The sequence below is a fragment of the Saimiri boliviensis genome, chromosome 11, assembly GCF_048565385.1.
Source record: "Saimiri boliviensis isolate mSaiBol1 chromosome 11, mSaiBol1.pri, whole genome shotgun sequence".
Classification (NCBI taxonomy): domain Eukaryota; kingdom Metazoa; phylum Chordata; class Mammalia; order Primates; family Cebidae; genus Saimiri; species Saimiri boliviensis.
This window is the reverse complement of record NC_133459.1, coordinates 89,652,088-89,665,266: the sequence shown is the minus strand read 5'-3', so window position 1 is coordinate 89,665,266 and position 13,179 is coordinate 89,652,088. Positions and strand designations below refer to the sequence as shown.

Genomic DNA, 13,179 nt, shown 5'->3' with positions numbered 1-13,179 from the left:
TTAAGAATTTAATACCTCAGTCTAGGATTTTTTAACACTATAAGTGTATAATTTTTATAACCTTTAAAATATATCATTGCTATATAAAATTTGAAAACTACTGTTTCTTGCCTATCACATTTCCATGACTGACTCCCAATTATGATCTCTTTAAAAGAACTATCTACACTCATGAACTCAGATTTTCTTTCCATTCAGTCTTTTTTTTTTTTTTTTTTTTTTTTTTTTTTTTTTTTTTTTTTTGAGACGGAGTTTCGCTTTTGTTACCCAGGCTGGAGTGCAATGGCATGATCTCGGCTCACCGCAACCTCCGCCTCCTGGTCTCAGGCAATTCTCCTGCCTCAGCCTCCTAAGTAGCTGGGATTACAGGCACGCGCCACCATGCCCAGCTAGTTTTATTGTATTTTTAGTAGAGACGGGGTTTCACCATGTTGACCAGGATGGTCTCGATCTTTCGACCTCGTGATCCACCCGCCTCGGCCTCCCAAAGTGCTGGGATCACAGGCTTGAGCCACCGTGCCCGGCCATTCCATTCAGTCTTGATCTCATGCCAGTAAGTCTTCAAATTCAACACTCCTCCAAGGTTATTGTTCTCAAGGTTATCACTTATCTTTTTCTCTAATAAATCTAGGGATTTTTTCTAACACCTCATTTTATGTAATCTGTCAACAATATTAAACCAAATAGAGGACATCTCCTCCCTAATAGCATCTTCAATTAGCCCGCTGAAGGACCTCACTCCCTCAGGCCTCCTGCCTTTCTATTCCTTTTGTCATGGTCTGTTTACTTGCTTCTCAACTTTCTCCTTTTGCACATTGTTGTTCCCTAGGGTTCAGTCCTCAATCTTTTCTTGTTACTTTTTTTTTTCTTTTTTTGAAATGGAGTCTTGCTCTGTCACCTAGGCTGGAGTTCAGTGGTGCAATCTTGGCTCATTACAACCTCCACCTCCTGGATTCAAGTGATTCTTCTGCCCCAGCCTTCTGAGTAGCTGGGATTACAGGTGCATGCCAGCATGCCAAGCTAATTTTTGTATTTTTAGTAGGGACAAGGTTTCCCCATGTTGGCAAGGCTGGTATCAACCTCCTGAATTCAGGTGATCCGCCTGCCTTGGTCTCACACAATGATGGGATTTCAGGCACTAGCCACCGTGCCCGGCCCCTCATGACTTTTTCTTTTTTTTTTTTTTTTTTTTTTTTATTCTTTGTTTTATTTTAGGTGCATATTATTTCTGGCATTTCTTCCCATGTTAGCCCTTCCCACCCTCCCCCCTCCACTGTCTCTCCCCTACCCCTCCCAACTGCCCCCAGTGTGTGATGTACCTCTCCCTGAGTCCATGTGTTCTTGTTGTTCAACACCCACCTATGAGTGAGAACATACGGTGTTTGCCTTTCTGTTCTTGTGTCAGTTTGTTGAGATGTTGGTTTCCAGATTCATCCAAGTCTCTACGAAGGACACGAACTCATCGTTTTTTATGAGTTTGTAGTATTCCATGGTGTATATGTACCACATTTTCTTTGTCCAGTCTATCATTGATGGGCATTTGGGTTGGTTCCAGGTCTTTGCTATTGTACACAGGCTGCTATCAACATATGTGTGCATGTGTCTTTAGAGTAGAACAATTTATAGTTCTTTGGGTATATACCCAATAGTGGGATTGCTGGGTCAAATGGAATTTCTATTCCTAGATCCTTGAGAAATTTCCACACTGTCTTCCACAATGGCTGAACTATTTTACACTCCCACCAACTGAGTAAGAGTATTCCTCTTTCTCCACATCGTCTCCAGCATCTGTTGTCTCCGATTTTTTAAAGATCAACATTCTAACTGGCGTGAGATGATATCTCAGTGTGGTTTTGATTTGCATTTCTCTAATGACCAGTGATGATGAGCATTTTTTCATGTGTTTGTTGGCCTCAAATGTGTCCTCTTTTGAAAAGTGTCTGTTCATATCTTTCGCCCACCTTGAATGGGGTTGTGTTTTTCTTGTATATCTGTTTTAGGTCTTTGTTGATTCTGGATATTAGCCCTTTGTCAGATGGGTAGATTGCAAATATTTTTTCCCATTCTCTTGATTGCTGATTCATGCAATGCTGATTTCTTCTGCTGTACAGAAGCTCTGGAGTTTAATAAGATCCCATTTGTCTATCCTGGATTTTATTGCCATTGCTTTTGGTGTTTTAGTCATGAAGTCCTTGCCTATGCCTATGTCCAGGATGGTTTTCCCTGTTTCCTTCTAGTGTTTTTATCATGTTAGGTTTTATGTTTAAATCTTTGATCCTTCTTGAGTTAGTTTTAGTGTAAGGTGACAAATAGGGGCCCAGTTTCTGCTTTCTGCACATTGCTAGCCAGTTTTCCCAACACCACTTATTAAACATGGAGTCCTTTCCCCGTTGTTGTTTTTGCCAGGTTTGTCAAAGACCAGATGGTTCTAGATGTGTGGTGCTTTAGATGTGTGTTCTGGGGTCTTTGTTCTGTTCCATTGGTTTATGTCTCTGTTTAGGTACCAGTGGCATGCTGTTTTGATTACTGTAGCCTCTATATAGTTTGAAGTCTGGCAGTGTGATGCCTCCAGCTTTGTTCTTTTTTCTCAGGATTGTCTTGGCTATGTGCGGTCTCTTGTGATTCCATATAAAGTTTAAAGTGGTTTTTTCCAGTTCTGTGAAGAAGGTCATTGGAAGCTTGATGGGGATAGCATTGAATCTATAGATTACTTTGGGCAGTATGACCATTTTGACCTATTGATTCTTCCTAACCATGAGCATGGAATGTTTCTCCATCTGTTTGTCTCCTCTCTTATTTCGTTTGTTGTTCTCCTTGAAGAGGTCCTTTACATCCTTTATTAGTTATATTCCTAGGTATTTTATTCTCTTTGTAGTAATCATGAATGGGAGTTCCTTCTTGATTTGGCTCTCTGTTTGCCTGTGATTGGTATATACGAATGCTTGTGATTTCTGCACATTATTTCGTATTCTGAGACTTTGTGAAAGTTGCTTATCAGTTTGAGAAGATTTTGGGCAAAGACAATAGGGACTTTTAGATATACAATCGTGTCATCTACAAATAGAGACAGTTTGACTTCTTTCTTTCCTAGTTGATTACACTTCATTTCTTTTTCTTGGTTGATTGCTTTGACTAGAACTTCCAATACTATGCTGAATAGGAGTGGTAAGAGAGGGCATCCTTGTCTAGTGCCTGATTTCAAAGGGAATTCTTCCAGCTTTTGCCCGTTCAGTAGGATATTGGCTGTAGGTTTGTCATATATAGCTTTTATCATTTTATGATACATTCTATCAATACCTAGTTTATTGAGAGTTTTGTTTTGTTTTGTTTTGTTTTAAACATGAAGAGCTGTTGAATTTTGTCAAAGGCCTTCTCTGCATCTATTGAGAAAATTATGTGGTTTTTGTCTTTGGTTCTGTTTATGTTGTGGTTTACATTTATAGACTTGCGTATGTTGAACCAGCCTTGCAGCCCCAGAGTGAAGCCTACTTGATCATGATGGATAAGCTTTTTGATGTGCTGTTGCAATCCGTTTGACAGTATGTTATTGAATATTTCAGCATCTGTGTTCATCATGAAGATTGGCCTGACTTTTTTTTTTTTTTTTTTTTTTTTGAGTCTCTGCTGGGTTTTTGTATCAGGATGATGATGGTCTCATAAAATGATTTAGGAAGGATTCCTTCTTTGTATATTGTTTGGGTTAGTTTCAGAATGAATGGTCCTAGCTCCTCTTTGTATGTCTGGTAGAATTCAGCTGTGAACACCTCTGGGCCTGTACTGTTTTTGGTTGGTAGGCTATTAATTGCTACCTCAACTTCAGCCTTTGTTTTTGGTCTGTTCAAGGTTTCAACTTGTTCCTGGTTTAGGCTTGGGAGGATGTAAGTGTCCAGGAATTTATCCTATTTTTCCAGGTTTACTGGTTTATGTGCATAGAAATATTTGTAGTAATCTCTGATTGTAGTTTGAATTTCTGTAGAATTAGTGGTGATATCCCCTTTGTCGGTTTTTATTGCATCTATATGATTCTTTTCCCTTTTCTATTTAATTAACTCTGCTAGGGGTCTATTTTGTTGATCCTTTCAAAAAACCAGCTTCTGAGCAGAACGTATATTCTGTGGATTTGGGGTGGAGATTTCTGTAGATGTCCATTAGGTCTGCTTGGTCCAGATCTGAGTTCAAGTCCTGGACATCCTTGTTAATTTTCTGTCTTGTTGATATGTCTGATATTAACAATGGAGTGTTAAAGTCTCCCACTATTACTGTGTGGGAGTCTAAGTCTCTTTGTAGGTCATTAAGAACTTGCTTTATGTATCTGGGTGCTACCCGGGTGTTCCTGTATTGCGTGTGTATATGTTTAGGATCATTAGGTCTTCTTGTTGCATTGATCCTTTTACCATTATGTAATGCCCTTCTTTGTGTCTTTTGATCTTTGTTGGTTTAAAGTCCATTTTATCAGAGACTGGGATTGCAGCTCCTGCTTTTTTTTTTTTTTTCCTCTCCATTTACTTGATATGTACTTCCTCCATCCCTTCATTTTTAGCCTACACATGTCCTTGCACATGAGATGGGCTTCCCAAATACAACACACAGATGGGTTTTGATTTTTTTTTCTTTTTTTTTTTTTTTTTTTTTTTTTTTTTTTTTTTTGAGACGGAGTCTCACTCTTGTTACCCAGGCTAGAGTGCAATGGCGTGATCTCGGCTCACCACAACCTCCGCCTCCTGAGTTCAGGCAATTCTCCTGCCTCAGCCTCCTGAGTAGCTGGGATTACAGGCATGTGCCACCATGCCCAGCTAATTTTTTGTATTTTTAGTAGAGAGAGGGTTTCACCATGTTGACCAGGATGGTCTCCATCTCTTGACCTCGTGATCCACCCACCTTGGCATCCCAAAGTGCTGAGATTTCAGGCTTGAGCCACCACACATGGCCGGTTTTGACTTTTTATCCAATTTGGCAGTCTGTGTTTTTGATTGGGGCATTTAGTCCATTTACATTTAAGTTTAATACTGTTATGTGTGAATTTGATACTGCCATTTTGATGCTAGCTGGCTGTTTTGTCCTTTAGTTGACACATTTTCTTCATTGTGTCTATGGGCTTTACCATTTGGTACATTTTTGGAGTGGCTGTTACTGATTGTTCCTTTCCTTGATTAGTGCTTCTTACAGGAGCTCTTGTAAGGCAGGCCTGGTGGTGAGAAAATCTCTCAGTAGTTGCTTGTTCATAAAGGATTTTCTTTCTCCTTCGAATGTGAAGCTTAGTTTGGCTGGATATCAAATTCTAGGTTGACAGTTCTTTTCTCTAAGGATGCTGACTATTAGCCCCCACTCTCTTCTCGCTTGTAGAGTTTGTGTGGAGAGATCTGCTGTGAGTCTGGTGGGCTTCTCTTTGTCTCTTGCTGTCCTTAGCATTTTTTCCTTCATTTTAACACTGGTGAATCTGATGATTATGTGCCTTGGGGTTGCTCTTTTTGAGGTATATCTTTGTAGTGTTCTCTGTACTTTCTGGACTTCAATGGTGGCCTGCCTCACTAGGTTGGGGAAGTTCTCCTGGATAATATCCTGAAGAGTGGTTTCCAGCTTGCATTCATTCTCTCTGTAACATTCACGTATGCCTATCAAACATAGATTACGTCTTTTCACAGAATTCCATATTTCTTGGAGGCTTTGTTCATTTCTTTTCACCCTATTCTTGCCTTCTCATTTTATTTCATTGCATTGATCTTCAATCTCTTATATCCTTTCTTCTGCTTGGTCCATTCAGCTATTAAGACTTGATGCTTCATGAAGTTGTTGTGCTGTTTTTCAGCTCCATCAAGTCATTTCTATTCTTCTCTAAGCTGTTTATTCTAGTCAGCATCTCATCTAACCTTTCATCTAGGTTCTTAATTTTTTTGCATTGGGTCAGCACATGTTCTTTTAGCTCTGAGAAGTTTGTTTTTACCCACTTTCTGAAACCTGTTCCTGTCAGTTCATCGGATGCATTCTCCACCTATCTTTGATCCCTAGCTGGTGAGGAGTTATAATCCCTTGGAGGAGGAGAGGCCTTCTGGTTTTTAGTGTTTTCTTCTTTTTTATGCTGGTTTCTTCCCATCTTAGTGGCTTTATCTACCTGTGGTCTTTGTAGTTGGTGACTTTCAGGTGGGGTCTCTAAGTGGACATCCTTTTTATTGATATTGAAGCTATTTATTTCTGCTTCTTAGTTTTCCTTGTAACAGTCAGACCCCTCTGCTGCAGAATCACTGGAGATCCACTCCAGATCTCACTCACCTCGGGATCACCTGCAGGGGCTACAGAACAGCCAGGGTTGCTGCTGGTTTCTCCCTCTACTGTCCTCATCCCAGAAGGGTACCCACCAGATGTTGGCCTGAGCTTTCCTTTATGAGGTGCCTTTTTGGGTATATGGGGCTCAGAGAATTTCTTGAGGAGACAGTCTGTCCCTTATAAGAGCTCAAGTGCTGTGCTGGGAGTTCTGTTGTTTTTTGTAGAGGTGCTGGGCTGATACATTTAAGTCTACTGCAGCTGAACTCATAACCTCCTGTTTTCCCAGGTGCTCTGGCCTAGAAAGGTCAGCTTTATTTGTAAGTTCCTGCCGTGCTGCTGCCTTTTTTCATAGATGCCCTGTCCGGCACAGAGTAGTCTAGTCACAGTCTGTTAGCAGAGGTAATGCTGAGCTGCCGCAGGCTCTGCCCATCTACTGCATGAACTGCATTGGTAGTGGCAGACTGCCTTAGTAGTGGGGGACACCCTTCCCCCCACTGAGCTGGACCATCCCGGGTCAAGCTGCACTTATGGTGAAACTCCTAATACAGAGTGTTTCAGATTTCTTGTCTTGTGGGGGTGGTACCCAGCAAGCCAGATCGGCTAGTTTCCTGTCTCAGCCCCCTCCCTTTCAGTTGAATGGGTGGCAACCTCGACCTCCTGGTTGACGTGTTTCTCCTACCTAAACCTTTTGAGTAGCTGGGATTACAGATGCACAGCACTATACCTGGCTAATTTTTTTAATTTTTAGTAGAGATGAGGTTTCCCTATGTTGGCCACACTGGTCTTGAACTTCTTTCCTCGTAATCCACCTGCTTCAGGAGCTGGGATTATAGGTGTGAGCCACTGCGCCCGGCCACATGTAGAAGTGCAGTGCTACATACAACACTGAACATTACACTGTGCTGGGATTACATGTGTGAGCCACAGTACCCAGCCACATAGATTTTCTTGTTTCTCTTTTTAAGAATCCCGATTTTAAATGAGTTCAGAGTTGTATGTAGAAGCACAATGCTTAGATGCAGATGTGTAAATATAGAAGGATGCAATACTTAGATTTAACAGTTATGAATAAATGTAATTCTTATAACTGACTATAACGGTATTAGAAAAGTCATATATTGATAAAGCTTTCTTCAGAAAAAGAGACTTAAAAACTTTGAGGAATTGCTTCTTTCCAAATGTATGCATACCTAAGGTTCTTACAATGGTGTGGTTTATAGGATAGATATTAGAGTGTAAATCCAATTTTTAAAACATAGTCAAATGTATTAATCTTATATTTTATGCCTATGGCTATTTTGTAATTCAGAGAAAGGCTTTTCCAACTCCGAAATTCTTTAAAATCCTCTAGTGATTTATTTTTCATGGTGTTTAAATCAATATTGAAACTTCGTGGAATTTACACTCTATTAGGTTTGAAGTTTTGTCTAACTTTTTTTCAGTTACATATTAACCATGGGAATTCTTTCATTATACAAATATACATGTTATGGTTTAAATTCAGAGGAAATTATGATATGTTATTCTATTGTGTGCTAACTAAAATGTTCTTTTGTTGACTTAGAGTTCTCTTAGCCATAAGAACAAAAAAGATCTCTTGCATGAAATTAGCATGTTGTGGAGGAAAATTTCCATGCTTAGACTGGAAATAGACACAATAAAACAGCAGAACCAACTAAGGGCAAAGAAATTTTTGGAGGACATTGAAAGTGTGAAAGGAAAGAATGCTAATATTCTAAAGCCTATAAAATTGGATAAAGAAGAATGAACAAAGATGGTATTTAAGGACAGTGGACAGCTTAGCATTTTGACAACGAAGAATAAAATGGTCAGTTCTGAATTGGAGAATGTAAGACACAACTAGGAAACACTGGAAATGGAAATTCAATCATATCATTGTAGACTGGCTACTGCTCTACATGACTGTGACCAAAGCAAGATAGCAGAAAGAGACTTCATTTCAGAGAACGAAACCTGAACAGGTTTATTTACAGGACACAATGAATTCTCATACATCTAACCTGAAAGAGAACAGCAAGATTCTTTCTGAACAACTGTCATGCTTATTGTAAAAGCTAACAGCCTAAAAATTCAGCTCCATCACACAAGATAAACTGTGAGAGAAAAGACAGGGCAGGCTGTCATCTTTCCTGTTGGAGGAACTTAATTATTCCAGCCTGCGGGCATTGGAGAGTACAAACCGACCAGGGGCAGAAGAGTTCCCGCAGCACAGCACAGCTGCTTTAGCAAATCATGGCCAGACTGCTTCTGTAAGCAGGCTCCTGATCCTGTTCCTTCTTACTGAACAGGACCTCCCACCTGGGGCTTACTGCTACCCTCACAGGTGTTCCCTGGCCAATGGAGATTTGAAACATTCCTTAGACAGAGCTCCCACAGAGAGGGGCGGGCCACCAACTTTGCTGTTTGGAAGCACAGCAGAGCCACCTCGCAAAAACATGGCCAGACCCTTGTTTAAGTCAGTCCCCAACCACATTCCTAATCACTGGGTAAAGCCTTTCAACAGGGTTTCTGGCTGCCTTCACTGCTGTTCTCTGGCTGACAGAGGTTTCAATGCCTCCCTGAGTCAGAGCTTCCAAGGGGAAGACCAGACTGTCATCTTTGCTGTTTAGGTGACTCAGCCATTTCAACCTTGGGGCTTCAGAGTGTCTGAGGCAACCAGGGGCTGAAGTGAACCCTCAGCACAGCACAGCTGCTCTACAGAAACATGGCCAGACTTTTTAAAAGCAAGTCTCACTGAACAGTCTGTAAAGAATGGAAAATCTCTTGACCATCAGTTCAAATGAATATAATTTAACTATTTGCAGCATTACTAATTTATATTATTAAATTAATTCCTCTGAAATGTTCTTGTTGTCAAGAACCAAAATAGTTTTGAAGTTAGGGAGCTGCTCTGTCTCTTCATTCCTGTGGGTGCCCGAATTCCCCGTAATATATGCAGCTGAGAAACATGTACTTTTATTCATTTTTAAGTTTTCATTTAAGTGACAATCACTTAGGAGCAAATAAAATCCTCCCTTAAGATGAAAAAAACAAACACGTACACACACCAAAAACCGAAAAGAAACCTCAAACCACTTCTGAATGACTTCAGACTCTCTTTTGGCTCCTGAATGCTGCTTTTGCATTCTGTTACTACTGTAGCACATTTGTCAAGCTTCCTGGCATAAATATGTAACTCAAAAGGCATTTCCACTTACAATATATAGAAACAAAATGTGTTTTCCGTACAGCAGTGCCCGTATAGTGACTGATTTTTAACTTTCAATATCCATCTTTCAAAGCAGGTAACACCAAGGTACAACATTAAAATAATATTCACCTCACCTAGCAGGGAAATACACAAGAACTAAGAGTACTTCATATAGCCCATTTTAACTTGTATAAACTGTGTGACTTGTGGTGTCTTATAAATAATGCACCGTAAAGATTACTGAATAGTTGTTTCATGTTAATGTGCCTAATTTCATGTATCTTGTAATCATGATTGAGCCTGATAATCACTTGGAGAAACTATATTTTAAAGAACAAGACATACTTCAATGTATTATACAGATAAAGTATTAAATGTGTTTGATTTTAGAAGGGCTTTATTAAAATCAATATTATTTTTGCTTTTTCCGAAAAAAAAAAAAAAAAAAAAAGCAAGTCTCTGTTCTTGTTCCTCCCAACTAGACAAGACTTCTGAACTTGTCTCCAGCCACCTCCCATAGTTGTGTCCAGATTGCCAACAGGATTGTACCTCAGTGGTACGGAGGTCCCAGAGGAAGAGGCAGGCTATTATCTCTGCCTTTTTGCAGGCTTCGCTAGTGATACCTTGAGGCACTGGAAGATATGAGGGAATTAGGGACTGGAGTGGACCCCCAGTATACCACAGCAGCCTTATGGAAAAGTGGATGAACCGTTACGTGGGTGCTGGTTTCCATATCTCCTCGATGAGCAGGTCCTCCCAGCTTGGGTCTTTATCCAGGCCCCACTGAAGCCATCAAGCCAGTAGCAACTTGGCAATTCCTTGTACAGACCTTCACAGATTGACTGAAATCCTCTCTGCCACTGCCTCTGCAGTGGATCTGCCCTTGTTACCTTCAGAATATCAAGAAAGCAAAGACCATAAGTGCCATATTGATAACTCTAACAAGCTGCAGTTGACCCAAGGAACAAGGCAGTCCATCTCTTGTGGATACCACATACACCCCACGGCTTATCACCAGACAGGGAACCCTGGCTTGGGCCCACAGCACAGACACTCCATCCTGGGCTAATTACACTAAGTGATGGCTAACTCACATCTCTCTGGGGTAGAGCCCCCAGGAGACAAGCAAAGTGATGGAGCAGGAAGCCAGCTCATGTGAAGCCCAGAGGGCAGGCACAGCTATCTCTCTAGGCTCCACTTGGTCTTATGAGACACTTTATCCCAGCACTTTAGGAGTGTGGAGGTCAGATCAGCCACATCTCATGTGAAGATTGCCCAGCAGAGATCAGGTGTGAGAGTCTCCCTCTTAATAAAAGGAGACTTGCTTAAAAAAGAAGTCTGGCCACGTTTTTGTAGAACAGCTGTGCTGTGCTAGGGCCTCACTTTTCAGAGTTCTCTGAGGCCTGATCTCGCCTGGGCATTCTCGCACATGAGATGAAGCTGGTCTGACCTCAGCACTCCTTAGTCTGCTTGCCTCTCCCAGGGCCCCAGCCTGGCCATACCTGCCTACAGGGCACTCTCAAGTGCCCACACCTTTGTTTCTGTGCCAGTGGAACATACCTGAGCAGTGAAGAGATGCAGCAACGTGGACCCTTCAGGCATGCACCAGCCTCTACATTGCCTCTCCATACTGCAGCTCTTTATACACAAACATCCTACATCGATTTGCTGCTGTGTGTTTACATGAGTGGATTTTGCTGTACTTGCCCTACCAGCGCATGGGACTGTAGCACACACTTCAACCCACCTGAACTCCCATTGAAGAGATAGCCATGGTAGGCACAGAACCAAAAGAACCAACTCTGTCAACAACTTGCCCTTGTGCTAATGTTGTGCACAAAAAAGAGACCCTAATACGCATTGAGTGACTGCTGCTGCTTAGGGGGTCACAGAGAAGGCACTCAGACCTGCACAGGCCAGCACCCCAGCCTGCACCTCCAGTGCAACAGCACACACAGCAGGGTTCCCCTGGCCCCCACCAAGTGGTCTTGCCTCCACCACTTCCACCATTGGGTGAATGCCAAGAAGGAGGCAGGCACTTCTGCATCTGCTAGCACTCTGCCACAGCTGCCACACTTTGCTACCTTCAGTGCAGTAGAATCCAAACTTTGAGGAGCCAGAGAACAAAGTTGAGACCCAATGTAAATTTGCCAGAGTTAAAGGACACAGTCCAGGAATTGGGAGATGAATATTGGCCCCCTAAAATCCTCCAAAACCAAAGCCAGCTGGCTGCATCTGCCTTACACCACAATCAAACCGAAAAGATCATCAAATATGATAAAAGAAAAATATCCTGTGCAAAGGTCAGCAACCTCAAAGGTTGAAGGCGGACAAGATCATAGAGATGAGGAAGAATCAGTGCAAGAACACTGAAACTCAAAAAGTCAGCATTCGTTCTTTCCTCCAGATGATTACATCAACTGTTCAACCTGTTCGAGTTTTCAGAACTGGCCAGAGACTGTCATGTCTTTAATGATACAAGTAGAATTCAGAATGTGGGTAGAAACAAAGTTCACTGAGTGAAAGAAGTATGTCATGATCCAATGCAAGAAAGCCAAAAGTCATTGTGAAACATCGCAGGAGCTAACAGGCAATAGAGCCAGTATAAAGAACATTACCGGTGCTTGCTATGGCAGCACATATATTAAAATTGGAATGATACAGGCAAGATTAGCATGGCTCCTGCTTAAGGATGACATGCAAATTCATGAAGCATTTCATATTTTTAGGAAGAATCAATATCGTGAAAATGGCCATACTGCCCAAAGTAATTTATAGATTCACTGCTGTCCCCATCAAGGTACCAATGACCTTATTCACAGAACTGGAAAAACCCACCTTAAACTTCATATGGAACCAAAAGAGACTTTGCATAGCCAAGACAATGCTAAGCAAAAAGAACAAAGCCAGAGGCATCATGCTACCTGATTTCAAACTATACTACAAGGCTACAGTAATCAAAACAGCATGGTACTGGTACCAAAATAGAGACATAGACCAATGGAACAGAACAGAGGTCCTGGTGGCAATGCCACACATCTACAACCATCTCATCTTTGACAAACCTGACAAACACAGCAATGGGGAAAGGATTTCCCTGTTTAATAATTGGCGTTGGGAAAACTGGTTACCAGTGTGAAGAAACAGAGACTGGACCTCTTCCTGACACCTTACAGTAGAATTACCTCCAGATGGATTAAAGATCTAGACATAAGACCTAATGTCATAAAAAATCTAGAGAAAAAACCCAGGCAAAGCCATTCAGGACATAGGTATAGGCAAGTACTTCATGACTAAAACACCAAAAGTATTGGCAACAAAAACGAAAATAGACAAATGGGACCTTATTAAACTCCAGAGCTTCTGTACAGCAAAAGAAGCAATCATTAGAGTGAACCGCCAACCAACAGGATGGGAAACAATTTTTGCAATCTACCCATCTGACAAATGGCTGATATCCAGAATCTACAAAGAAGTAAAACAGATTTGCAAGAAAAAAAGCAAGCAAACCCATTCAAATTAGGGAAATGATATGAACAGACACTTTTGAAAAGAAGATATATATGAGGCCAAGAAACATATGAAAAAATGCTCATCATAACTGGTTATTAGAGAAATCAAAACCATATTGAGATATCACCTCATGCCAGTTAGAATGGTGACCATTAAAAAATCTGGAGACAACAGATAACAGAGAGCATGTGGAG

General features: G+C 41.2%; 1 non-coding gene across 1 annotated transcript; it reads left to right on the top strand.

Moving 5' to 3' along the window:
• Positions 1-12,092: 12,092 nt before the first annotated feature.
• Positions 12,093-12,199, top strand: LOC141580478 (U6 spliceosomal RNA). Its single transcript, XR_012512646.1, has one exon. It is a non-coding gene; the product is annotated as a U6 spliceosomal RNA (small nuclear RNA).
• The last annotated feature ends 980 nt before the right edge of the window (positions 12,200-13,179 follow it).